The 26,457-nt window shown below is 39.2% G+C and overlaps 1 long non-coding RNA gene across 1 annotated transcript; it reads left to right on the top strand.

The window, feature by feature from the left end:
* Nucleotides 1–284: 284 nt before the first annotated feature.
* Nucleotides 285–25,120, top strand: LOC106950084 (uncharacterized). Its single transcript, XR_001425528.1, has 3 exons — nt 285–1,032; nt 9,646–9,649; nt 22,871–25,120. It is a non-coding gene; the product is annotated as an uncharacterized LOC106950084 (long non-coding RNA).
* Nucleotides 25,121–26,457: the final 1,337 nt, after the last annotated feature.

The raw sequence follows: 26,457 nt of genomic DNA, 5'->3' as shown, positions 1-26,457 counted from the left end.
CAGTGGATGTTCAAGCTCTGTGTGTGTGTGTGTGTGTGTGTGTGTGTGTGTGTGTGCGCGCGCCTTCCCTCCACTCTTCTCTTCCACATCTTCAGTACATGGCCTTGAGCATGAGCAAAATGGCTCAGTATCAAAGAGTAATGATTGAACTGAAAACATACTCCATTGGAGAAAATAAAAGCCCTCAGTGTGTGTGTGTGTGTGTGTGTGTGCACGTGCGTGCACAGATCTGTGTATTTATAATGGCAAATTTGTGTATTTCATGAACCAAATCCAGTGTGTGTGTGTGTGTGTTTGTTTCGACTGTAAAACAAAAAACAAAAAAAAACAAAGATTGGCAGAAAGGCAAGGAGACGTTTGCTGAGATGTATTGAATTTCAATAAAAACTGCAATGAGGAGAATGAGGCTTGGGCAATTTTTCAATTTCTCTTCATTCTGCCTTGAATTAGTTGTGGTACACTCTATTTTTCACCATGCCCAGCTAATCAGATCTCTACCGTGTCCCATGGGCCTCAACTCATTTGGTATGTCCCACGAGTCATGTGCCAATCAAATTGTTCATCAATGTCTGCCTCGTTTTTTTTTTCTTTCTCTTTCTTGGTCTCTTACTCCCCACTTGCTTTTAAGCCATTTCATTAAAATGTGTCACAAGAAAACTTAATGATGCTGGACGCCATGCCACATCAAGATTTATTAGAGACTGAGAACCACCGGCATGGGTCAAAATGGTGTTGAGAAAATGTTGACGTTAAGGTGAGATCATTTTAAACTCCTGGAGTAAGGCAAAATAAAAAATAAAAATGTTGGACCAATTTACTATCAACAAATGTTGAGACATGAAGAAGTCATAAATAAAACCAAGAAATCCTCAAAAGAGTAATTATTTTGGATGAACTCTGTAGTCAGGTGGGTGTCTGATTGTTTGTTCTGTGTTTCGCTTTGATGCACTGGAGACCTTTACAGGATGTGTGCCTCCTCTCGCCCAATGGCTGCTGGAGAAACACCAGACTCCTTCAGCCCTTCAAAAATAAGTCTCATGATCCGTGTTTCTGTGTATTTATTTTAAGGTTTTTCTGTGTTCAGTTTCTGTCCTGAGTCTCTGTTGTTTCTGCGTCTTCCCTGTTGATTGCTTCCCAGGTGTGTCTCATTCCTTGATTACCCTCCCTGTGTATTTAGTCCCACCTGTTGTCTGTGTTCCTCATCAGATCCTCGTCGTATGTCATTTGTCATCTGTCTGCCAGCCTGCCATCACAGTCTTACTGTAAAGTCCTGTGTTGGTTAGCTCTCTTATTCAGTCCTCAGTTTTTCAGTCGCTACCGGTAGTTAGCTGTGTGCTATTGTCTCTGCCGTGCCGCCTGATCTGGACTGTTTTGAGCCACATTCATTATTAAATTCAACATCGTCATCACAACCTGGGTCATCAGCGTTCTCCCTCACCACCACAAACCACATCTCATGACAATAAGGAGGTAAGTGAGATTACCTCCTTATCTTATTTACCTCTCACTTTTCTGGTCCATCCATGTCCCAACTCTCATCTTTGGTGATGGAATAGGAATATTGACCAAAGAGTGAGATCCATGAGAAAAGTGGAACAAAATAACATCTTCTGTATGGTTGTGAGGAGCTTGGAGGAGAGATGCTGCTCCTCTGCAATGGAAACCATCAGTTGGAGTGGTTCAGCATGTGCTCAGTATACACCTTGGAAGGTTTTAAATTATTTATGAAGCATTTAAAATGTAATTAAAACTATCTTAAGTCATTTTGAGCAGATTTTTATTATGAAATGGCAATTATCTCTAGTTAGAATGTTGGTTCAAAAGCTAAAGACGAGTGAGGAGGTATGCATGAGGAGAATTAATTTCTGAGAGCTTTAACTTGGACAAACTAGATATTTCAAAACACAAAAATTCTGGCAGCATTGAGGAAGATGCTGTGATTGCTGTTCCAGTTCTGACCAGCTGTGGAAAATGTATTAGGCAGTTGTGCATTAACTATCAATGGCAGGAACTAAAAGTCCTACTTCTCATCACTTAGCCAGGGTTTTGGTCAACCACACTAATAATGTCGCTTCCCTTATAAGTAGACGTGCAAATGTTTTAATCCAGAGAGAAAACATGTTTCAAACAGACAAAATTCCACAAATCTTACATACTTTTTATGCAAAATGTTTGGAGAAAGTAAAAAGTAACATATCAACAACTTACCGTTTTCATAAAAATATACTTTCTCTTTTATGTTCTGTTGCATTCAGCTTTGGCGTAGTTAATTTTGCACAACACAAAATTTACAATTTAAAATATGCGGTAAAGTCATGCTAATTTTACCATTTCATTTTTAGTGCAAGATTAAAAAATGCTAATATTGAAATAAACTTATAGCTACATACAGCAGCAGTATTTACAAAATAATATTAGTCATAACATTAGTCATATATAGTCAGTAAAACTTCAAATCCACAAAATAAACAACTTTTTTATTAGAACCTTCACATAAAACTCCATGTTAATTCTTGAACAGTGTAAAGAAACGCCTTGACAAAGTGAATAAAGTCACACATCTCGCACCGCTCAAGCAGTTTCGGACTACTTTCTGGAATTTTATTAATTTCCTGGAGAAAGCAATGGAGAAAAAAAAAAAGTTTCTTTCTCTACAATTATACAGTTGGAGGGAGCAATGTCCCATTTGGGATTTTAAGCCATTTACACAGATGATTCCTGTAATGCCATGCAAATAGAATTTAATTCAAAGTTAATTCGCCTGCATTACTTTTTAATAAAGAAATGATAAATTATAATCTCCTCTGCAATTTAATCTATTTATGCTGTTTCCGTTACTGGAAAGTGTCCACTGCTTCAATTCATTAATTGTGATGGAGGCTGGGGGGGAAAAAAAAAAAGAAAAAAGAGAGAGAAAGACTTAAAGAAGTAGGAAAATAAAGGAGGTGGGAGATAAATTTGTTATCTCAGCACCGGACTGTGTTTGAGAAGGGAATAACGGGTGTAATGAATTGATTTCATATTTAGTCTTGGGCGTGCTGATACACAGAGATCTCTCGTGGTCTTTCGGTGCCTGTTGCCTGCAGTATTTTCTTTCCTTTCATTAAGGTGGAGATTCTGCCCTTTGATAGTGTTATCGATTCTGCCTCCAAACACTGTGGCACCCCTGTGAAGTTGCTCTTCAGGTAGACAAAAAAGAAAAAAGCAGATGAAGCTATTATCTTCCGTCTTATCCTGTACCAGTGTAGGGCCAATTCACTGAACCGCTTTACCAACCAGTAAACTGTTTTTCCTCGTTCTTTGTTCCTTCTCGCATTTATTGAATCCAGGGGATAATTACAGATTCTGCCGCTGCCGCCGCTGATCGAGCTTGCTGTAATTCCACTGGGCTGAGAAATTACTGCTGAAATCATTGTGATTCTTTCCCTCACCTCTGCCTTTAAACTCTATCTCTCGCTCAATCTGTTCTGAATGTGTATGAAGAGAGGAAGTTGCCGCACTTCAGCTTAAGTCCACGTTTGACCCGATAGTGAACACAAACTCAACACCAACTTCTTCTAATCTGATACTTTTTTGACCTCCGTGTAATACTTCATTGCCTTTACCGAATATCTTTTCTGTCTTAAGGAAGAAGCAGTTGCTGAGAAGGATGACGCGATGGAGCAACTGTACCGGTACACTGGGTCTGTTTTGCTCATTATTTCAGTAAATCAGATATGGAACTATTAAAATAACGAGTAAAATTATTTCTTGTTTCAACTGAAATTGGCTCATTGTGCACATATTATGAGAAAAATAAATCCTTAATCAAAAAACGTTTAGAAATTACAACCCTTTATTTTGATGTGTCTTTACTTATTTAAAAGGAACAATGCAAATAAATGTACATGAACATTTCAATCTGTCATATAAATGTGCCAGATTTAGACTCGCAGTTTGAGAATTAACCTGATGAATCAAAAGTCTCCCACCAGGTGTGATTTGAATCTCTGAGCAAACCCAGCCTGTCCCTTTGAGGCCGACCCTCTGCTTCTCATTGCATTTTATGTGCAGTTTCTCCGGGTGTCTCGATGCCTTTGTGTTCTGTTTCTGAAGCCTTTTGGATATTTTGGGCTCGTTTTATCTCTTGGGTTTTGCTTGATTTGCACGTGGAATGAAATGCTCTTTCTTGTGTTGCTTCTCTGTTTCTGTGCAGTCACTTTGTGTCCTTTCTTTTTTCTCTCCCTATTTATCATTTTAGCCGCTTTCTCCTCTTCAGTACCTTTGATTCGTTTTGTGCTTGATTTCCCCGTTATATGTTATGGTTCTTAAACAATTACTTGATATAGGGTTTTAAAAAACGAGGGCCTTCTGACCACTTGTACCTCCAGGCCTGTGACTGGTCAGAAATGATCACAGATGAGAAAAGTAGGAACCTTATATGACTTGATTATGTAAACCAGGGGTGGCCAAGTCCAGTCCTCGAGAGCCACCACCCTGCAAGTTTTAGAAGTATCCTTACTCCAACAGACCGGGATCAGCTCTACAGAGGCCTGATAACGAGCCAGTCATTTGATTCAGGTGTGTTGAAGCAGGGATGCATCTGAAACTTGCAGGATGGTGGCTCTCGAGGACTGGACTTGGCCACCCCTGATGTAAACCTTGCATATAATTGGAAGTTTCTACATGCAGTGACAACATCTGCAACATCTATGCTCATTTTGTTGCTCTTGTATTTTTTCTTTCTCTCTTGACTGGGCAAAGAGCCTTCGTTTGTTTTAGATTATAAGAACTCTTCATTGCTTTGAATGGATTAGAATTATATTATGACAGGTGCTTTAACTAACAAGCCTAGGAGCAATAGAGCATAGATGTTTTCCTCAGAAATACAACATACTAATTCACAAAATTTACTATGCAATTTAAGACATTCAAATAAGAACATGTTCAAGATAAACTGGTGAATTGCTCCTTTATACAAAGGAACACATTCTCCTTAATAGTCACAACTCAAGTGAATATTGAAGGATTTACAGATTTGGCTAATGGTGTTAAAAAAAAAAATGAAAGGATGAAAATTAAAGCATAGCAGCTGAACCAAAGACAAGATCAACCATGATAACAAAGCAAATCTAATTTTCCTTAAAGATCCTAATTGATTGATAGATTAAGCTTTTTTTCTGCCTCCGTCTCGGTGAGTCTTTAATCGCTCCATAATGGTGCTACTGAACTGATCGAGGAAGTCTCAGCCAATTAGAATAGTAATAGTTTCTAATTAACTTAAAAAAAGGATTTTCAATAAAAAGGAGGAGATAGCAAACTTGATTACTCATATTCATTAACACCACCTCCCCTACATCCCCACTTTCTTTCCTTGCTGCCCCCTGCCTTTGCTGGAACTTTGCTCCCTTCATTTTTATGAATATTTTATCTTGTGTGAAACATTACAATACATGATGTCCCTGGCAAAGGCCAAAGACGTAACAGCAGAAAAGCCTTTCTTCTGCTCTCATTCAAAGAGCCTGCCTTTGTTTCTGCATAATGAACAAGTCGCTGATGGCGGCAGAATAAATTTTAATTAGAGTTTTTTTTTTTGAGCACACTTGTGAAGATGATAGGTTGTTTTAAATGAAAACCCGACACTGTGAAGGCTTTTTTTGTAGAATAAACGAAAGTCGGTTTGCTTAAAAAAAAAATGTGTGTGTGTGTTTGTGTCAGAGATGGCTGCAGGTATCTGTTACATGAATTTGCCACAGTTTTAACCAGCTCCTTCCCTCTTGATCCATTTGTCTTCCCTTCTTCCCATCTCAGTCTTTCTTGCCTTGGGTCAAGTTAACACCACTTAAGGACTACAACACTGTGCCTAGTCGCCATATGTTGCTGGTGTCTGCGTGGATGCGTGTGTGTTTGTGTGTATATGCTTGCTTTCCTTGTTCCCTTACCTGATGCTTCCCGTTGCTTGAAGCCAAAGCATGTCATCTTTTGAGAGACGAAAGCAAAAAGCAGAGGCGAACAGAGCGGGGACACCAGGTACACCTGTGTATTTGTGAGTATTGCTCTGTGTGTGTGTGTGTGCGTGTGTGTGTGTGCATGTGTGTCAATCCTGCAGGCTGGTGCGCCATGAGACAGGACCAGATGGTCACCCCAGGCAAAGCAGGTTGGGCCTGTTTACCTGCTTCACTCTGGGTCATGTCAGTTTCGCTTTCAGCTTAGCTGCAACACGGTTCAGACTGTGCTGCCAAAAACACCACATTTTATTGCCCTTCTTCTCCACCTCCTCTCTCTTCCAGTTCTGCTCAGTTTGTTTGTACCACCTTTACATCGTCACAATATCGCAAGGCTGCTGATTTTTTTCTTTTTTTTTTTTTTTTTTTTTTTGGCTAGATAATTATTTAGTATTTTGCTCTGAAGAATTTCCAGCTAATTCCACTCTTAGTCTTTGGGTTTTCATTTTGAAACTTTTAGACTATGGCTGAACTCAAGGGATCATATAGTAATAAAACCTAACATTACTCATCTTAATTGATGGAACATTTCTTCATTGTTCAGGAAAAATTCTATAAATTATAAAACCAGGATTTATTGACTTTATTTTAATAAGAAAAACATCTTTAAAACAAATTTCCTCTGTTTGCAAATTAGTAAAGGGTCAAAAAGGTACATGCATTCCAAATTTAGTAGCTGTTGTGTTGTGGTCATTTATGTAAATTGTACTTTATATCAATGTAGTTTTTCTTTGGGCAGTAAGAATATACTTAAGTCTGTAATTAATTTTTATATTTGGAATTGTTTAGATTGACAACCTTTAGACCCTCCCATTAATTTAAGTGATTAAGAACACACTGGGTGCTTGGTGGGTGTGCTTTTGTTTGGCAAATGTTCGATGTGACCAAGGAAAGTTGTTGTAAATTTTTTTTTTTTTTTTTTTTTACTACTTTTTGAACTTGAAACATCAGATTACTAACTTTTGTTTCAATTAAGTTGTTGGACATTTTTTAGTAATTGTTTTGTCCATATTTTTTTTTCAAGAAATAAAGTGTATGTATTTTTTTCAAACAGTCAAGTTGGAAGTGTGTGCAAGAACCAATCCACCTGTTACCATCCAGGGCCTTTATTGGAAAGTTTTGGTTTTGGAACTTAGAAGGCCGCGGCACCTGGTATTTTACCTTTGTGGAGAAGCAGAATCTCAGAGAGAAATCTGAGAGAGAAGTCCAGTGTTGCAGCCCTGGGCCTTATGAGCTGGGCTGCAGGTGTTTCTGGTGTCTGTTTGTGCTCTTCCTCTTTACATGTGTGGCTGATCTGTTCATTGGGAGCACAGAATATTTAAACCTGACCGTCTCCACCTTCGACGTTCACTCTGCCTCCTGATGAATGTGGTGCTCTGCTGCCAGGCCTCAATGCTTGACTTTGTGTTTTCAGCTCAACACTTCAGTATGCATTCATGCAACACATCTAAGCACTTGCATATCGCACTGACATTCACAATCCACTGTAGTTTTTGTTAATAAATAATCCTTTCTCTGCACCTTAACCACAGCATGGTCTCCTGTTTTTGTTATGACCTGGATCTAGTTGTAACATCAAGTTGAGGTTCCTTCTTTTTTCTTTTTTTGTCTTTTTTTTTTTTCCAGAGATGCTATTGAAAATTTTTTATTTATTTTTTTGCAATTTTTGTCATTTCATCTTTTCAAGTTGATCGGAACACTTGAAAACTTCTTATTAGTTATCACCTTATTGCTTTCCTGGAGCATAAATATGATTTGAGGTACAGGGATTCTCTTAGCCTCTCTGAAAATTGGGTTTGACAAGATATCATGCAGTTACAGTACAGCAGCTTTGTATCATTTGTCAAGAAATTTCAAAAAAGGAATACTTGTTTCTCTAAGCTTCCCGTTAGCTACAGTTAGCTAAATTTAAGAAGTTTAAAATAACAGAGATCCAATACAAAAAAGGCTAAAGAAGAGGTTAAATTGGTCTTAGTACCACTTTTAGTGAGAAGAAATAGTAAGATAAGTAAAAAAAAAAAAAAAAATATATATATATATATATATATATATATATATATATATATATATATCTGCATGAGTAACTGTTAAAAAAAAACACAGAAAATGTTTCAAAGCTAGAAGATGAAACTGCCTAGTAGAGTATTGGATTTTTGAGGGTGCCGATAATTGTGAAGGAGGCTGAATGCTACAATATTCCTTCCCCAGATACTCCGCATTTCTGGTAATCAAAAGATCACATTGTTTGTTTAGAAGATATTCCAGTTGTGAAAAACACAGACAAGCAAAGTGGGGAAACTAAAGGAGACCCACCCTCCACCTAGGAGGAGTTTGAAAAAGCAACAGTAACGCATCCAATTTTGATTAACATTTTTGTGTAAGTACTGTGATAGTGTTGAACTTTTACAGGTTGTTATTCATGGTAATGGTTAACTTAGCTGGACAAATAAAGGTAATGAAGGAAGAAAAGCTTGGAAAGACTTTTGGAAATCCTGATCAAGAAAACTTTAATGGGCTATCGGAAACTCTGACTGTTTAGAAGCAAAGGGTCAGAAAATTCCAGTAGCTAAAGATGTTTCAATGCATTGCATAAAAAATATACATGGAACAGTGAGGACACCAATACATAATACATTAAACTTGATGTAGGTTAAGGTAAATAGCACACAAAAAACTAGTTTGATATTTCACTGAAACAAAATTTGATTTTATGCTCTGAACAAAACCGATCACACTCTCTTTAATTACACTCCCCCATTGAGGAGCATTTCAATAGTTTAACACGAGGCTCTTTCCCTCAGAACAGCCTTTCCTCTCCCCGCCCCTGTTAACCCCCACCCTCCTCCTGCTGTAGCAGCAGTTGTTGGCACCACGGCAAAGCTCGGTGTCCGCCTGTGGCAGTCACAGGTGCCTACATGTTGCCTGCTGGCAGGATGCCGCCACGCTGCTGCGGCCATCTTGGCAGCATGTTCGGTGCTCTTGCCCAAGCTCGCCAGCTGTAATCTACCTAATCTCATCCTCCGTCCAGCTGCCAGTCACTTCGAAGTAGTTTATACACACCAGTAATGACTCTACATCAAATAACTGACCTGTACGCATGCATAGTTACTTCTGTTTAATGTGAAACAGATTCCTCATGCGTTGGCATCAAATGTCCCACTTGCACCCTTCCACCCCCCAGGCTTACACTCTTGCACCCAACATCCCCTCCTGCACCTCCCACACCTACACACCCTGCCCTCTTTTTTCCATTTCACATGCAAAGAAGGGGCCAAGGCGAGCCGTGCATATCGTCACAGCGGCAATCTCATCTATGTCCAATCTGTCATGCCACTGCCTTTCATTATTCTCCTGCGTGGGGGAAGCGATAACACCAAGGCATATTTTATGGACAGTTAGAGGGAGAGAGTGTGATAAGAAAATAAAGGGGTGGAAAGATGTCAATATGGAGGGGTAATGGTGGCAAGATATGAGTGGTCCTGCTCAGGCCAGGAGAAGTGACATTAGTCTTTACTGGTATCTGGGTCAAGGCAACAGAGAGGAAAGACAGGAAGCGGGGGAGCAGGGAGAAGGGGGCAAATGAAGTGATGAAAATTATGAAAATCGAGGTTTCGGAGTGAAGGATGTAAATAGGGGGTGCCTGAAGGCCTGCAGGGGCCAGGGAGGTGTAAATAGGCAGCAGTCATTCTTCATGGCCACTCGATGGCTTCATAAAATCAGTGCTTGTACATACGCATGCATGTCGCTGTTGTTGAATATGGAGGAGTAAAAGAATGTGATGGGGCCAGCGTGTGCTGGAGGGGAGGGACGGGTTGGAGGGATGGGTGAATGAACTGAGGTCAGGTATTCTCTGCTGTCACCTCTGTTGCTGGGCTGAGTGGCTGACTGCCTGTCTCTCAGCTCAGCGCGCTGGAATGATTGGGTCCTGGCCTACAGAGAATGGGGCTGGCCAGCTTTACATATATACATATATCACGGCTATTGTCGTGCTGTGTATGTCCCTGTGAGTGCATCGTGCATGCGATGTGTGTGTGTGCGCGAGTGTGAATATGCAAATAAGATCCGGTTGTGCCTTTCATTTTTTATATGTGCTGGTGTCCATGCAACAGCGCAAGATACAGATGTCAGTGCAGTCTCACTCTGTGTCTGTCATTGAGACGGGTGGGGGTGGGGTTAAGGTGACCTGTTTTAAATATAGAGAGTGTCAAGACAACATGCCCGACTTGACTTATAAAACCCATTTGCATAACGTTTCTCTATTACCTTTTATTTTTCTTCTCTCTTCTTCTTTTTTTTTTCCACCTGGGAGACGAGCACAGCACACATCTCGTGTTTTTTTTCCTTTGTCTTGGCTTCTTGAAGACAAAAGATGCCGCATCAAGGTTTGTTTCGACACAAAAAGACAAACGTAGCACACAGCGGACAGTCTTGCACATGAAGTGAAAAGGGTTTTAAATTTCATTCCGTCAAATGGTAAACACACTCTAAAAAACTGTCATTTCAAAGGGTCGTCACCAAATAACATAAAGACATTTGTCACCACTTTCTTTGCGCGGGGCTTTTGGTTTACTGCTAAAGTGCTAAGCAAAAATGAGTTGCACAAAAAAGTCTTCAGTTAAGGGTTCATATTTTCTGATAAAGTCTCGGTAACAAATCCATCTCCCCAAATTCACATCTGCTATCCTTAACATCCACATCTGTCACACTGTCCTTCTGCACAGTTTACTTCACAATATCCATATACCTTCTGTGAGGTCTTTCTAGTTTCCTCCTCCCTGGAAGCTCCATATTTAACATCCATAATCTAATATAGTCACATTCCCTCCTCTGCACATGTCCAAACCATCTCTGTCTTCCTTCTCCTACTTTGTCTTTTGGTCACTTATCTTGTATATCTGCACATTTTCAGCTCTCCCACCATTACCACCATCTCCTGTTATTTTAGTAAGTGCCTCAATCTCCAAAGATTTAATTGTGGGAGCAAGACGTTGTTGTGATGAGGATGTTACACGTATCTGTCCTCTTTTTCATTCTGATAATTGTGCTGTACATGTAACTTAGCTGAAATTACACCACAAACATCGTTCATCATTTTCTTTCCAGAACGGAAAACATTCTGGTGGTTAGTGGTCACACCTGTTAAAGAACTGGTTGAAGTTGTTGACCCATAGGTCTTTTACAGCCTGGGGCTTGGTTTGTGGTCTGGAATTGTCTTTGGGTTCTTCTAAACCCGACTGATGTTGCTATGCGACAACTGAACCTCCATTTTCTTTCTGTAGATGTTCTTTCCATCCATAATTTTCTGTCCTGATCCAGTTATACTTTATTTAGAAGAGCCTTTATTTCAGGGCTAATCCAGGGCTTTTTACTGGAGAAATTCCTTACCTTCATGATGGACACATTGTCTATGAATGCTGTTTGATTTGCTGCTTTGCAGTTTTAGTTTTTGTGCCACTTTGGTCGAGTAACAAACAGATAAAAGCGTTAAAATGAGGATATTTCAGTGCCTGTTTTTGGTCTCACACAAATTTTAGGTCAGGTTAATGGACAAGCAATAGGCTTATTTAAGCAAGCCTATTCTGCCTCCACATGATTTTTATGATGTTGATTTTATCTATGATTTTGGTTGCACTGTGTAGCACTTTGAGATTTTTTCTAATGAAAAGTGCGGTACAAATTAAATTGATTATTATTATTATTATTATTATTATTAAGGATTGTTTTCTGTAAAAGCGGAACCCTAAAATTCCTATCTGTGAATGCCATTGATCAGCATCTACCAGCTTTTTGATAAAGACTCACTAGAGGAAGTTTGGCAGCTATGCATTTAGCTCAGAACTTATAGGTGTTGTAAACATGAAATCATTTAGTTTTAATCTGTGTCCTCTGAACTAAGAGCTTCTACTTGTGCATGGTGAACCTGATGAACATTGCCAACAACCTTTTTGGGTAAAAGGTCCCTTATGATTTAAGGGACGCTGCTTCACACAGATCTCATAGACCTTGGACTCTGATTTCTGCTTAACTTTTGTAGCACATTTTGTCCTTCTTGAGCATTTGTGTGAGCAAGTCTTGTCAGCATGCCCTTCAGTTTGAATGCACACTTCAGTCTGGCAAACTAATTAATTATTCCCCTCTTCACCCTCCTTTATTCATGCATTTGTTGTTTTTTTTTTAACTCTATCAAGAATACATGTCACATTCCTTCAATACCTTTCCTTCTCTCAGGCTCAGAGCCTATTCATTAGGAATTCAAATTAATCAGTATTTACTGTAGCCCTCGCCAGCTCTGCTCTCAAGTGCAATTTCTATCAACAAGGTTGAGTGGGCTTTTGTTTCTCATAGCCAATTGGAATTAAGCCTGCTCTTTCTTTGTCCCGTTTTTTTTTTTTTTTTATGTTCAATTGAACACATCAACTAGTTTGCCACAAAAAATTGAACTGACGTTCCCCCCAATGAAACACTACAAGGATTTTTCCGATGACATTCAATGAACTTTGAAATTAAGGCACTGCAACGGCTGGAAAAACAATTCAAGCTAATTGATAGTGGTTGTATCCATTTTTCTTTACCTTCACAAGGTGCATGGTTACAAAAAAGTAAACATCACACATTCCCTTAACAGTTATCTTTGGTTTCAGTGTTTCCACCTTTTGAAAGTTTATTATTATTATTATTATTATTATTATTATTATTATTATTATGCTATCCACTGCTTTCCTGTTAAAGTCATTGCAATTGGCAAAACTTTAACCAAGTCCTATAAATCAAGACAAAAACACAACAATTCTACTAACACCAGACTTAATCTGCCTTTCATTTAAGACATCAAACCTCTTATGAATACTTTGCTAGCACAATACTGACATTTGCCATTTGCCACTTATCATAAACTTGCAGGTGCATAGTATCAGAGTCCCTGACAGTAATTGCTGGTAATAACTACTTTACCCATTGACATTGGTAAGAGATGTATACAGAAGAGCTATTTGCGCTTTCAACTGAATACATGAAGTGAGAATGCTGGCATGGTTACTAAGTCGTAGCTCACTCTGCTGCTTTTGACTGAGGCGAACGAATGACTCTCAGTGGTTGGTCGGCAGATAAGCACATCCAGTTATTCAGAGGCTTTCTTCCCAACCTTAAGCATGACGCGCATCCTTTGTCAGATTGTCCATCTGTTTTCTGTACGAAGTCTGAGCATTTCCTTGTGCGTGTCGATAAAAACAAAAATCATCAAATACTCACCTAGAAATCCATTGTTTCAGAGAAAGCATTACCTGACCTGGAGTCCTCCTGCACAAGACATCAGGATTCATATATTCTCTACAGATCTGTCACAACTAAATGTAAGACTACCCTATAAGTAAATAACATGCAACACAAATGTTATCATTTTTCAGTTTCACTCCACTCTATAATCTTTCTAATCGGGTAGGATTTAGGGGATCAGGTGGTGTATAGCTCACTCAGGAAAGATAATTTATTAGATTGTATTGCTTATGCTTAATAAGGCATTGTAAGACAATACCATGAAGTTTTGACAACGATGACAAAAGGTGTAAGATCAAAGGGTTAAAAGTTCAAAGATTCTGGTTGGTAATATGAGTTTAAATTGAACAACAGATCAATAGTAGTTGCATTGTAACTGATTCCTTCTATTGTCAAGATTTCAACTTGTAAAATCCTTCAACTGCTAAACAGCATTCAACAGTCAAATCCACAACTAAATACTGTGTAAAAATAGGCAAACATGCAACGTAGCACTGGAAAGCAAAGATAATCTATGTGACACATCCCATCATATTTGACATAGGATATTTTATGACATTATTAAAAATCGTAGATAAAAAAAAATTGGTAGACTAATACCAATTGTCCCAGATCAGCTTTCATGGTGATCTGAGCTTCCTCAACCCCTCCAGAGTCTCAATTATGAGCTCAGTGCAGTGTGTAATCGCCTGTGTTAAGATGGCCAGTGTAGTAAAGGCAGTGGAGTTTTATGGAGTGTTTCAGTGTTGTGTGAAGCTATTAATTTGATTAACAAATACATTTTTATATTGGGGCCATTCATAAATAATCCATTGTATTTGTTGAGAACAAGACCAAATACACAAATACAGAAGGTACTTTGAAAAGACATCCTTCCTCCTTTTGTTGTATAATGTAGTCTTATGAAGTATACTTGTCTTTTAAGAGTTGATACAGTTTTTCCGACACCACTTCTTTTTCTCTGAGCCGAGGTTGTAATTATAGAAAAAGGTATAGACCTCTATTTAAGTCATCAACGCCTGGTTGGAACTAGCCTTTTGGCCTTTGCAAGCTTTCCCTTTACACAACTTTTTACTTAACAAGGCCACGCTGAAAAAAACCCCACGGATCTAATTGAATATTGATATGTGTGTGTATAAAGGGCCAGAACGAGGCGTGCCCGTGTTAAGCCATTCAGTGCATTCTCTTGACTGAAATTCCATTAGCTTGTTAGTGGAGGATAGTGGAGAGTCAGTGAATACTTAGCCTTGTTAGCCGAGGCGCAGGCTAAATGAGTGTGCACAGGGTCATTGTCCACTTAAAACTCGCTCTGCAAACTGGCGGCCAGCTTGAATAATTCATGGAGCATGACCCACGCTGCCTGGGCTTTAAATGAGTGTAGCTTCTCTCTCTGTCTGTTTGGATAATATCTCTACTCTGAAGTTAATTAGGTTTCCACTTTTTTTTTTCTTTTTTTTTTTTTATTTCAGCCAGCTGCGTGTACAGCGGTCAGGAACTTGTCCCTGCGGACACACTGAGAGGCAAATAAAAACAGAAAGAACCAAAGATGATTGCATTATCAAGTTGTAAATGGAGCTTTTTCTTTGTTGCTCACATCTTCATGAGGAGCATACTAATGCTGCAGACAACCTGACAACAACAAGACACGGACAGCTGGTCAATCTGTATGCAGTAAATATTAAAGTCACTGAAAATAAAAGAAACCAGGGAGTCATTCCAATTGTTCAATAATTAAAAACAACAAAATTAAGGTTTTAAATTATTTAAAACCTAAGCTTAGTTCACATCACACCAGCACAATGATGATTTGGACACTTGCGGATTTTTTAACTTTTTTTTATGCTGCATATCTAAGATATTTGTAATAAAGTATACTTCTGGAATGATGGATAGGGATCACAACTGCCCATGAAAACCCATAAATACTTGGGAGCCCATCTAAAAATATTTACACCTACCTATTTTAATGGTTTAAATAACACCAAATGTACTGTAATGTGCATTAATATGCACAGCAGACGTCGTCTTAGTACTACCGCAGAAGTTAGCATCTGCAGTCTTCCTTATCTTCGCTCTCGGGGGTACAGCCGGTCAGCTTAGAAAGCGGTCCTGGATTGGCTGCTTTTAAACAACAGCCAATAGTTTGTCAAGCTGCATTATGACTACGTATTTCAGTTTACCAAGCTGCATTTCCTGCTTCTTTGCGCTACAGAGTATCAGAATGGATCTCTGTCTTTGTCCCACTTACAGTGGCCACAATCTCACATGGCCGTCTTTCATTAATCTTTGTTCCACCTGAAGTCGACTTCTTCACCAAAACCTCCGAGTTCTCTGACCATGACAATACAACGTACAAAGACGATGAGCTAAAATGCAGAAAACAAACCAAACAAACTGCCAATCTAATTAGCAGTGCTCCTCCTGTCTAAAGTTAACCTAGTGGTAAATATTAGATAAGATTGGTTAAGTTACAACATTTCTGCCACAGCCAACAAAGCAACTCATTGCTTGACTTTACCTACACAGTCCACAATCCATCTAGATTATCTGATCCACCATCACAAACCTGACTGTGACCTGTCTATTTTATCCAGCAGGTCTTGCTCTCTCCTCCTCTTCCTCACCCTGTTCCTTCTCCTTCTTTTCACTTCTCCATTCTGGTAGCTGTCATCAATCTTTCTAAAATGACAGGCGACAGATGTTAGCCTTTGCAAAGATCAAATCTGGTGTTTGAGACATGCACACAGACATGCACATGCAAACGCAGCCATACATGCATGTGGAAAAAACAAAAGAAAAACATTTTGAGCCATAACCACTGACGGGTCACATGGTGCACACAGACGCTCAGGAAACCTCTCTGCCCGTCTTCCTTTTAACTGTTAAGCCCATTCTGACACCAGAAACTGAGAAGAACAGATAAGTGGTGAACTGGTCACCTCACATGTACATATGTGGCAGATGAATGATGCATCTCAACAAATTAGACATCCAGGAAGCAGTGTGACCATGTGAGCTGCAGGACATCCCCAACAAAGTTATTCAGTATTAAAAAAAACAAACAAAAAAATATGTTATGGAATTGGAAAACAGAAAGAAATCTTTGTAATCCATTATGTTGTGTTTATTAAACCTATAAAATAAATGCATAGAATGAGATATAAATGTGCTATAGCAAGTGATTACCTTTCTGGACCTTAGTATTCTCTTTATGCACAGTTTTAAATAAGCAATAAGGGACAGAGTGGCTCTTTTAGTTTTTATTTGGTTGCATGAAGACATTGTGAGTTGGGCTCTGGTTCAGCATGCAGACCTGCTCAGATGCAGGTGCATCACCAAGTCAATTAGAAATTTGAATTCTAATTCATTTCAGGTAAAAATAACTTTCATTAAATTTCTATAATAAAGTAGACTACCTTCAACCTGCCTGTCAACTTGGTCAACTTTGTAGACAATACACTATCCTGCAGCAATAACCTCCAAACTTTTTTATTGAAAATCGTCTTTTTATGAACAAAGGAAAGCGATTTACTCTAGATGGACAAGCAAAGATTATATTGTGTCATTTAAACCCAGAAAACAATAACAGCAATGTAAACTAGTCCCTCACAGCACCATTTACATGCTCATAAGCCAGCATTACGCTACAATCATATTAGACTCACATAATATTGGATTTTTAATAACATAGCTTTATTGCTAACAATTCTGCCTAAGCTCTGGTAGTCGTGTCCATACTGTGCAGCATGTATGCACACAGTGACCCAGGGGGAGTTTGTCCCAACAGGGGTGGCGCGCTACACCACAGGAAGAAGTCTGTTTGATCGTTGAGCAGGATGTGCCTGTGTGCACAGCACATAGACTGAGGGTGTGTGAAGACTCTGAAGCTGCCTTTCCCAGGAGAAGACAGAGAGAGGCAGCACTGTCATGTCTACAGCCATGGGATATGAAGCCATACCTCTGCACATACAGTGCACATATGTCTGTGAGTTGGATGGGTACTTTTTATTTGGCTATTATTCCTGTGTTTATGCACAAGTAGTGCGCTAACACTACAGAGATATTTTAACTCATGCACAGGAGAAGATAAAGATTTTGTGCTCAGGTTATTAAAATTAACACATCTTTGAAAGGAAGGCTTTCATTGACTTTCTACAAAGTTCAGGATTGATCAAAAATAGGAAAACATTTCATGTGTAAAAGGGATGAACTTCTTGGAGACCACCTGATATGATGAGACTCATTTTAAATGATTCACTAACAAACAGGTTGAGAGCAATTCTTTCCGAAAAGAGAAAACGTTTTCAATAGGTATTTTAAGGTCAGTGTTGTAATTTACAACGAGCCCTGCAACACACGTGTGTGTTGCATTTCATTTAAGGAAAATCAGATAAATTGCAAAAGAAAGGTAATGTAATTTAATGATGCAGTGTATACTTCAACTAAGGAATTATTTCGTAGCTCTGTCTCCTACAACACAGAGAATTAAAACGTCATTTTATTTTTCCAAAGAAAAATATTTTCAAATTATAATTCCTCACTGAACTTTTATACATACTTTTATACATCTGCATCTGATAATATTTAATGATAATTACCATCATGGTAAAAAAGAAAGCAGGTCTCCGAATGCATTCTTGAATTCTATGCATTTTGTGTTTATCTGAAATTTTCAGGGTGTAATTGGTTTTTCATAAACCTTTGCAGTTTGGGAGCATTACGTGTTGTACAGGTGGAGTTTAAGTTATTGGTCCTCGACTCTGCCAGGCGGAGTTTGACTCCAAACCTCAGGACATTTGTTACAGTCTTCCTTTCTCTCCCTGCCCATTTTCTGTCTGCATACTGCAAGACCAAGGCCACTACTGCCACGAAAACCTCTAAAAACAAGCAGTTTGGTTTCACCTAATAACTTGCAGGAATTTGTGTTGTGTTTTGATGAAACTTAAAATTCCTGTACTTACTTTTCTATCATCACTGTAAACTAATGCAAATTCATCAAACAGAAAGAAAAAATAGCACTTATCACTGACTGAAGAGTGCCATAGGTCAGGAAATTATATATTTATCACCTGGTTGGAGCTCAAAAAGCCACACAGAGCAACTCATTCACTCATTTCTTTTCTTGTATATGAAGTGGGATTGAAGAAAAGTGAAAGAACGGCGTATTTCAACGATCGACGGATCACGGTTCTGAGCTCTCTTGGAAAAGTGTGCTCTCAGGTGTCGGAAAGGAGTCGTCATCTGACTGGTGAACTTTGGAATCAGGAGGAGTAGCCTCTGTGGGATGGAGGAGGGGAGATCTTTTTTAAGCGGCTCATGGCAGTTTGGTTGTCCGCTTAAACATGTTTTGTGGATCTGGAAAAGGCTCGTTTCCAGGAACAATTTGTGGTGTGTGCTTTCAAAAACTATCCTGTCCTTGAAGGACCAAACCAAGAGTTGTGTCTGCATTCTTGACATAAAGTCAAAAGCTTTTTGGTGTTCCTGGACAGGATCTACAACTTGAATAAGAGGGTATCTGTCGAGTTTAAAGTGATGGGATGGGAGTGAGGTCCTTAAGGTCTGTGGTCATTGTTCTTGGATGGAAAAACGTGGAAAGTTTGCTGTAGATTGGAGGTCAGTGTTTGCCTCTAGCGGAGCAGTTTAAGTTTCTTGGTGTCCTGTTGGAAAAACAAACTGTGACTTTGTCCATCAGGAATATCGTAGAGAAGAAAGAGATGAAACAAACAAGCAAAGATTTTCACCTATAATGATGAGAAACGACCAAAACAATGAGAGAAAAGTGAAGACAGTTCATTCCTTCATGTTGTCAAGGTTTTTATGGTAACTAATTTCTTGAATCATTGAAATAAATAACACCACAAACACCATATGATAGAGAGAAATTAAAGTTTAATGTCATATTTTCTAAAATAAAAACAGACTAAAACTTTCATCATTCTGTCATGAGCTGTTTTTGAACCCTTTTCTTAGTAAATCAGTTTTCAAAATAAATTTGCCAAGTGTTTTATCATATAGTGAGAATTTCAAGGAAATAAAGCTTATGAAACATCCAGTTGAACAAAAATTAAATGCAATTCAGCATTAATTCATAGTGTGGAAAACAACTTTAAAATAATAGAGAAAAGGATGTGCGTTGAATCAATACAAAATGATAAAAATATAGGATAAAACAGCCTTTTGTCTTGAAACTAGGGGGTGAATGTGGAGCAGTATTGACCAATACTGCCTTGCCCTTCTAAGCGACATTAGGGCATGAGCAAGGTGAACTGTTGAGTGGGATGAGGGGTGGAAGTGATAGGGAAGCGGAGGAAAAGGGAGACGACAGGAAATAGAGAGAAGAGGAAGAGTGGATGAAGAGGAGGAGGGATGGAGCCAAGAGCCCCATCACATGGGACTGGGCTATTGATTGAATTGTGACATTGATTAAGCATCCCCTGTTTCACAAAGCTATGTGTTTGTGTATGAATGTGGAAAAGCCTGTTTTAAGTATGAGTGCGTGTGTGTGTGTGTGTTTGTGTGTGTGTGTGTTTGTGTGCGACTGTGTCGTCTGCATATGATACCAGTTGTGTATAAAGACAAAAGAAGAGATGACGAAACAAAGCAGTTGTCTTCATTAATCTGTCTATTTGCATTCAAATGCATCTACAGTGATGGGTGTTCTTTGGAAATGAGTGTTTGAATGTGTGTGTGCGTCTATAGATCTGCACCCCTAGGAGGGCTGACTTGCAAAATCACTTCATCCATCCTTCTGGGACAAAAAAGCCCCTCTGTTTTCCTTTCTTTATTCTGTCTTGTTTTTATTTTTGCTCCCCCGTTGAGTTTTTTTCTCTCTCTGCCTTCTTTGTGTGATTTTCTTTTCTCTTTTTTTATATTCATCATTAATCCTCTAGCCTGGGTCTGGGATGTCACAGCCTTTCCCTCCCTCCGCTGCCCTCATCCTAGCATTTTTCTTTTTTCCCCGTCTCATCCCGTTTTATGTCTGCGTACATCTGTGTGTGTGTGTGTAGGTGTGTGTGCATGTGTGCGTGCTTCTGTTTGAGTAAGGAGGGCAAGGGCTTGTCATCCAATGCCCCTGTCATTTTGCCACCCCTACTGCAAGGGACAATTACCCAACCCCAGCCTTTCTCCTCCTCTTTCTCATCCTCCCACTTTTCTTTATTTTTATACCAACTCTTACATCTCAAGCTATAACACATACACTTAATGGCCACTTTATTAGGTACATTTATACTTAAATGCTTGACTACAGCAAATAGCCGCTTGCATAAAATTGTTTCAGTGTATGCAGCAAATTAATGTGGTGAAGAGGATTTTCGGAAGTTCGCACCGAGCAGCGGAAGGAGATAAAGAAAGGAGAAAAAAAGTGACTTTCAACGTCCCATTGGAATAAACTAACCTTTCAGTAAAACTAAGATTGGAGGAATCCCTTCTCTGACCATCCAACACGTCGAACCTTGACCACATCGGGCGCCGCTCACGTCAGCTAAAACTGGAATCTGAGCCTGCAGTTTACACAAACTCACCAAAACTGGACAGCAGCAGAATGCCAGTTTTTATTAAAGACTGAACATAAATCTTTTCTTGATTTGAATGGTCTTTAGCACCACACAGAGGTTGTTGTGCTGGTTGGCCTAAAACATAATTTAATGGAAATGTTCTTTTATCTTTAGCGAGCTCTTCTGAGCTCTTCAAAACTTTAACCTTCCTTTACTTAAATCTACAATATTTTCCATGCATTTAAAACACACACACTGCATAATGTTTTCATTCCCTAATTGGTCTTAAATGGCAACATTTCCAAACCCAGATCTGCTCATGGCCAAGTAGGCAAAGTGTTTCTTGTCCTCTGTTTCGGCTCTTATTCTTTCTGTTTTTTCTATGCATGGCCTCTTGTTGGTCAGAGGGGAGGAGGGGAAGAAAGGAGCCAACCTCTTACTCTCTGATGCCCGACGAGTTGTTGGTATTGATCGCCGAGGCTCAGTAGCAGAAAATAATGGGGTGGTGAAAGCTTAGTAGACAGAGAGGGAGATAGTGAGGAAAAAAAAGAGAGATCAACAAACACAAATGTAGACTGACACACACAGAGACACACACACACACACTTTCATTCACCCCCTGTTTCTCCGCCTTTCTGTCCTGCTATGAATATTAGTTCTAGAAGTCAGTTCTTTCTGTATGTGTGTGTGTGTGTGTGTGTGTGAGAGAGAGAGAGTGCACTCTCTCTCTTTTACATGTGTGCATTATCTATGTGAATAAATCCTTCCAAGCCCCATACGCCTCAGGGTGATGTGATGCGGCCAGTGCCCGGGAAGCCTTACCCCAGCTAATTTACAACCAGCCTAGTGTGTCCCCACTACACCTCTTCTCACACACACACACACGCACACTTACGCACTCATGCACATTCACAAACACACACAGCTTGATGACACCACAGTGAAACATGTCGTCTAGACGACATTGAACCTTGAGTCCGCCCAGGGTAATTGTTTTATGCAAATGGAGGGAGCTAGGGCTGACATGATTGGGGCAGACTTAGTTTCGATTGAAACGCGCGTGTGTGTGTCCGTGTGTGTGTGTGCGTGAATACGTGTCTATGTGGCAGCTGTTATAGATGTGGTGGGGACTGTGGTGTAAAGCTGGTAGCCATTAGTGTTGTTGTTATTGTTGGCAATGCTCTATTATTGAGCAGGGCGGGGCAGAGCGATCTCCAAACCAGGATGAAATTATGGAGGTAGAAGACACACAAATAAACACACATGGAAAAATCTTCAGTAAAAATTCACCTTGTCATTAAACTGGATCATGTCTCCTCTATGATGTCACAAACTGCACCTTTGAAGCTAATATGAATCATAGAAACTGAAAAAAATATGCACACAAGTTGCACAGTCACTTACTGCTACTGTTAGTTCGCAGCACCTCAAACACGCACGCACACACACACACACACACACACGCACACACACTTTGGGCCTTGTGTTATCGGGACATCATAGAGGAGTGTGTGTATGCGTGTTTGTGTGTGTGTTGTGGCCCAAGTCGTAAATTTAATTTCATGCTGGATTTGCAGAGCTCATCTGAATTGCATGTGAGCACAGCCTGATGGGCTTTAGTCTCAGCGTTGCAGAGTCACACACTAAGACGCAGATGCTGCCACCGATGGTGAGCGTGAGCGCTTGTAAAAAAATATGTGTTCAGGAATCACAGGGCAGATGCATGACCTTAGAGCATACCCAGGCATTTACAGTAAAGGCCAAAAGTTTGGCTTTAGGTTCTGCTGTGATGTTTTTTTATTTATTTATTTTATTTATTTATTTTTTTGCATTATGCAGACTGGTATGACTTCTGGTAAATTTTAGCTAAAAAAATGTTGACTTTTTACTTTTACCTTATTTGCACAAATATTAGCACAGGTGAAGTTGTGAAACATGTTCAATTTATTTAGCAAACCTTTTCCTATAAGAGTATATGTGCTTTGAATTGTCTTCTTTTAACAGTCAACTCAAAAGCAAACAGCAATAATTTATCACTGATTTACATCAGAATGGCCTGATATAAGAATATAAGGATTTCTGGGGTTTTAAGAACTTCACTGTGTGATTCTGTTGCAGGGGAAAAGGCTTCAGGGCTTCACAATTATTCCACAAGCTCCAGGATTCTGGAGGGAACATCAGGATGTGTGGAACCTGTGGGTGTGTTAACAAAATCTCTGGGAAGAAAGACATCATCATTGATGACAAAAAAGCTATTTTTACCCATCAATCTGGGAAGGGTCGGAAGGCCAAGTCCAAAGTTCTGCATTTCTATGATGAAAACAATTATTTATAAGTGGTGAAAATTTAAGCCATCTGCCAATCTCCCACCAAGAGGCAAAGTATTCCTAAGATCATCACATTCAATGCTTAAAGAAACGGGGGGAAAAAAACGGTTTGATCTCTGTTACTACAGGGCTCAGTTACATTAAATGTTACAGTTCATATCACAATGATTAAAAAAAGCCTGGAGGTTTGCTTGGAGACGGCCTCTGCAAAAAGGAATATAGCAGCATTGCTTCAGTTTGCAAAGTTTCTTCATAATACCCTTTGGACAGACAATGTGAGACCAAAGCAGATGCTTTTGCCCATTTTGTGGAAACTAAAATTATCATAGACTAAATGCAAATCTTAAGCTCCATTGTTGATGAGAGATGAATTTGGGTTGTTTTGCCTTCATCTCCTCTGGTTAAATGTGAGGCCTTTTTTCTGACAGCAATGACTTGGCTTGAACTCTGAGCAACAGAAAATTATTTCAAACATAGCAGCAAATTCACAACAAAATAGACATAATCCGGTTTAACTGCTATCATGAGACCTTAAATGAGATGTACTGAATTAATTACCTGTGAAACTTATCTCACTGAAACAATGTTGTAAAAAGAAGTGGGTCAGTTCTTTTTTTTGTTTTCAAGATACCCAGGCTGAGTTCAACTCATCCCCTCCAATGTACCACCTCACCTGGCCAGCCTAAGATGCCCCAAGGCAACCATGGCATCAAGGGCCCCAGGCCAGGGCTTGGAACCAGGGCTTATAACCAGCGCAAGCACCGGCCCTAAATCCAGGCAACATACCCACCAGAATCAAAGCCCTACAGGAACCCAGCTCAGGGGCAACACACCCCCAGAACCTCGAACCCACCCAGTAACAGACACCCCATCAGACCAGTAACCTTTGTCTGCCAGTACAGACTGCCTAAAAGCCAGCATGCAGCCACAAGGAGTCAACCTCCCCAGGTGGGGATGGCGACCTCCTGCCCCCGGTGGCTCCACTCCTGAGACCCCGTCCCTCTGATATCCCCAAACCCGATCTTTTTTAGGCCCGATTTCCTCCACAACAATGTGAGGGTCTGATATAGTCGTGTAGAATAAAACTACTGACAATTGTTGCTTTTGAAGGTGGTTCTGCATTATATCCCATGGCAGTACATCCTCCTTGGTTTATTCTTCTCACATTCTCGTTTAGTTCAGACTTGAGAAATAAAGCCTGCGTAATTCCTGCAACCTGCCTATCCTCCGCCTTCTTCTGCGTTGGGATGTTTTAGCCACCTTTATTCTCTATCTATAGTCACGGTAAAAGGAAAGCACATAGCATTCAAATACCAGGGGTTTCAGGTGCACCAAATTTTTTCACAGACAAATCCATTTTGGGTTTATCCTTTGTTTGGGAAAGAATGACATGATGGAATTTGTGGCATGCGAACGAATGGAAGAAAGCTTGCCAGTTACCCTTTTACAAAGAGTGCAGCAATCTAGAAAATGTCTTATTCATCTGGGTTCAGGTAACCTCCCTCTCACATTCTGGTACTACAGCAGTTGTTACAGCAGAACTCTTCTGTGGTTGTTTTGTACTAAAGAGCGAAAGTCAGCGACACCTAACAGATTTGAAAATGAAAAACTATGTTGAGGGTTCTAAAGGAAATATTGTTTTTCCACTTTTCTTTGTTTCTCCCACCTTCTTTTTCTCTGTCACTATACACAAACCTGCTGAGGCCAGTGGCAATTCACTTTGTGCTGCCTGAAGGACAAATGGAGTGGAGAGGGAAAAAGCCCTTCATTTTTCACTTAAAAGTAAAAAATAAAAATTATTTCAAAGACGCAGTGAATAAGATTCTTTGCATTGTTTTCCGCACAAACTTTCAATATCGGCATTCTTCTGTAATTTCTTTGCATATACAAAGTGAGACTCTACCACTAACTGACAAAGGATGGTTTTTGTTCCACTCTTGTTTTGAGAACAATCGTTTAAAACTAATTTAAAACTAATCATATGAAACCTTGAAGTACGAAGTATCTTCTGAAAGACTTGATTTTTGTTAAATAGGAAAAAGAATAATCGAAACAATGCTCCCTCTAAAGTAACTTTTGTAAGTTGACACCTGGTAGATGAAGGGAAAAGAGAAAAAAAATCAAAGTGTAGTCCAAATTTTATTTTATTTGTACCATTTCAACTTTCTTTTAAATGTAAGAAAAGATTTCATCAATAAAACTTTAACCTCACAAATGTCTATCCTCTTAGTTTCTTGTAAAACAAAGATTTGGCAGATTGTTTTGCAAACTGGATATTTGATGTTTCTATCTTTCAAAGATAAAAACAAAAAATCTGCTCCAGGCAAAATGCAACTCTGTGAGTCTGTAATCGTTTACATGTTCTATATGCTTCTCTCTTTTTTACACTGGAGCTAAAATGCAGACAGCACTAATTAATTGCAGTTGCAAACAAACTCATCACAAAACATCTCAAAGTCTCTTCACATTGAGTGGATGAATTTTATTACCTTGTAGAGACATGTTCTGTAAAGAGGTATGTATTTGAGTTTTGAGTATTATTGGAAATCATGGGAATGTTCTGCACACAAAAAGGCAACCACAAGATTTTAAACGCACACAATGCATATTTGCTACATTTTTTTTTTCTTACTTCCTTCAATCTGCAATTTACAAACTGCATAAGTCTGTGAATAGAAGCATTTTCCACTAGCTGCATTTACATAAATGCACAAGTATGGGTTGTTTTACTCTTGTTCTATTGAGTGCAACTTTCTTTTTGTGCAGTCTGAGAATTAAACGGATGCATAAACTGTTTTGCACAGTGAATGTGGATCTTACAGATGTTTGTGTTGCTTTTTTCTTAGCCAAAAATATATGTGTTATAAGTTGTGGAATCGGACAAGTAAAAGAATTATAAAGTATCAAGACATGCTGTGCTCCTTCAAAATGCTGCAAACATTCACAAAGATTCTTTACTGTAACAACCAGATGGAGTTCTTGTTGAGAACACAGAGATCTGCAGTGAGAATTATGTGCTTTGCAAATCTACGGCTCATTCCTCTTCAACACATCATAAACCCAAAGTCATTTTACAGCTGACTGTAATACTGGGATCAATATCCCTTCTACTGGGAAAAATAATTTTATCCTCTTAAGTCTTGGATTTCTGGGAGCCCTGGTTGTAGGTATCAGCTGATTTTCCTTGTATAGAACTCGACTGTCGGCTGTTTTACTAGCAGTTGTCTATATTTCTCTTTTTACAGGATTTTAAGTCTTAGATTTTGTTCAAAATTTTTTATCTGAACTAAAAAACACATAAAAAATCTTGTTTCAAAATTCTTTAAGACAAATAATCTTATTAATGGTATTTAAAAAAAAAAAAAGCCCAATGAAGGA

This window comes from Poecilia latipinna, unplaced genomic scaffold (genome assembly GCF_001443285.1).
Source record: "Poecilia latipinna isolate Pla-1442-1.1 unplaced genomic scaffold, P_latipinna-1.0 Scaffold23, whole genome shotgun sequence".
In the NCBI taxonomy this organism is placed as follows: Eukaryota; Metazoa; Chordata; class Actinopteri; order Cyprinodontiformes; family Poeciliidae; genus Poecilia; species Poecilia latipinna.
This window is presented reverse-complemented; position numbering and strand designations above follow the sequence as displayed.